This window comes from Gorilla gorilla, chromosome 23 (assembly GCF_029281585.2).
Source record: "Gorilla gorilla gorilla isolate KB3781 chromosome 23, NHGRI_mGorGor1-v2.1_pri, whole genome shotgun sequence".
NCBI classification, from domain to species: domain Eukaryota; kingdom Metazoa; phylum Chordata; class Mammalia; order Primates; family Hominidae; genus Gorilla; species Gorilla gorilla.
Window position 1 is genome coordinate 19,732,015 of NC_086018.1, and position 2,742 is coordinate 19,734,756.

Sequence of the window (2,742 nt, forward strand, 5' to 3'; positions counted from 1 at the left end):
TTTGTGAGGCCAAGGCAGACAGATCTCTTGAGCCCAGGAGTTTGAGGCTAGTCTGGGTAACATGGCCAAACCATGTCTCTACAGGAAATACAAAAAAGCTAGCTGGGCATGGTGGTGCATGCCAGTAGTACCAGCTACTCAGGAGGCTGAGGTGGGAGGTTTTCTTGAGCTTGGGAGGCAGAAGTTGCAAGAGCAAAGATCATGTCAATGCAGTCCATCCTGGGGGACAGAGCAAGAGTCTGTCTCTAATAATAATATAATAATAATAACAATAGAGAATACTAATAAAGAGGTATAGAAGAAAGGATCATTGAATTAAAGACAGATAAATTGATAATTATTCTGTTCCAAGAATAGAAAAAAATGACAATGAAAACAGTCTGCACAACCTGAGAGACCCATGTGACACCAATCAAATGTTCCAATACACACATAATAAGTTTCAGTCCTTCCACCATGTGAGCTCGCAGTGAGAAGACGGCAGTCTATGAACCAGTAAGCACATCCTCACCAAACACCGAAGTATCTGCTTGTACTTTGATTTTGGACCTTCCAGCTTCCAGAACTAAACTCTGACCTATTTTTTGTTGGACATTTGCATAGTGTGGGCCTCAGAAGGAGGCTGGCTGGAATTTGACATCACAGCCACTAGTAGTCTGTGGGTTGTAACCCCACAGCATAACATGGGGCTTCAGCTGAGCATAGTGACAGAGGATGGAGTCCACATCCACCCTCTAGCTGCAGACCTGGTGGGCAGAGACAGCACTTAGGCTATGCAGCCATTCATGGTGGCTTTCTTCAAAGTCATTGTGGTCCATGTGTGCATCACCAGGTCAGCCTCTGGCCGGCGTTGACAGCAGAGTTGTACTCACTTTACCCAGTCCCACTACGTGGCTCAAGTCTCCAGTACTTCAGATTACATCAGCAGTGAATTAAAAACAGCCTGCGGGAAGCATGAGCTATATGTGAGCTTCCAAGACCTGGATGGCAGGACTGGTTCATCGCACCCAAGGGCTATGCTGCTAATTACTGTGATGTAGAATGCTCCTTCCCAATCAATGGACATGTGAATGCAATCAACCACGTGATCATTCAGACCTTGGTTCACCTTATAGATCCTGAATATGTCCCAAAGCTGTGCTGTGTGCCAACTAAACTAAATGCCATTTTGGTTCTTTACCTCAATGACAATTCCAAAATCACCTTGAAAAAATACAGAATATGGTTGTAAGAGCTTGTGGATATTGCTAACTTGAAACCAGATGCTGGGGACACACATTCTGCCTTGGATTCCTTGGTCATATCTGCCTTAAAAAACATACAGAAGCACAGTGGAGGTGGAGGGATAAGACTTTGAAACCATCTCATGCTGATGCCTTACTGCCCGAGAAAGATTTTAATGGACCTTGCTAATAATTTGCTCACTTGGTAAGTAACATGAGTAGTTGGTCTGTACTAAGCTGAGTTTGGTTGTCTGTAGTATAATGTCTGGTAACTACAGAAACTTAAAAGGTACCCCCCAAGCCCACCAAATTTAATTTTAGCTGTAGTTCAAGCTATTTGGGGTATTAGTGAGTAAATAGTGAAAATAATCTCAATGGAGTTAAATGTATTCTTGGGTAAAGTATCAGCTGGTTTATTAGTGTCTATCAAAGGTACATTTTACAGATAGTGAAAGTTGGGGAAGTAGGAATAACTCCTCTATTCACAGATTTCATTCCCAGGAAGGCAAATTTTATACTGGATCCACAGTCCAGGCCATAGCCGGGGCTCAATGGGGATGCCTCTGTCTCAGTCTTTGCTATTATGCGTTTGTGCTGGAGTTCTGTTGGTGTGAAAATATACTTATTTCAGTCAAAACAAACCATATCATTTTCACATCTCAGTCCTCCATTTGCTGTATTCTTTGCTAGTACCCAAAGTAGACTGATTAAACTTTGAAGTGAGGCTTAGAGGAGTGGAAAGCATTTGTGACAGGCCCCATGGTAACTGTGTAACATGTGAAAGCAATGCTGCACCTCTTCTTTATTGGAATGACTTTTTGACCAGCACATTAACTTGAGGACTGCCAACTCTAATATCTATTTCAGGAAAGCGGTGCTTTGTCTTTTTACTACAGAGCATACCACGTGATTGGGTTAGAACCAACAAAGGAAATAAAATGGGAAAGGGTGCCCCACCTTTAAGAATGGCTTTAGGGGGATGAGTGTGCCATTTATGAATGGAAATTATGATTTTCTCTTGTAGAAAGGAAGGCTCAGATTAAATTTTAGAATATTTTTAAAATATCCTTTTCACAAACATGTACTGGGAAAGCAATTTCATACTAAACTGATTAAATGAGTTTTATAATCTATAACTGCAGTAATGGTTTTTTTGTAAATATGAAGTATAATTTATTTTATATCTGTTTTGCTGTAACATTGAAGGAAATACCAGACATTTTCTTAAAGTGTTTATTTAGAAAGTACCAGGAGGTGGTTCCAAGATGGCCAAATAGGAACAGCTCCAGTCTACAGCTCCCAGCGTGAGTGACGCAGAAGACGGGTGATTTCTGCATTTCCAACTGAGGTACCAGGTTCATCTCACTGGGGCTTGTCGGACAGTGGGTGCAGGACAGTGGGTGCAGTGCACTGAGTGTGAGCGGAAGCAGGGTGAGGCATCGCCTCACCTGGGAAGTGCAAGGGGTCAGGGAATTCCCTTTCCTAGCCAAGGGAAGTGGTGACAGATGGCACCTGGAAA

General features: G+C 42.5%; 1 pseudogene; it reads left to right on the forward strand.

Moving 5' to 3' along the window:
- The first annotated feature begins 587 nt into the window (after window positions 1-587).
- Window positions 588-1,251, forward strand: LOC101147014 (bone morphogenetic protein 6-like; annotated as a pseudogene).
- The last annotated feature ends 1,491 nt before the right edge of the window (window positions 1,252-2,742 follow it).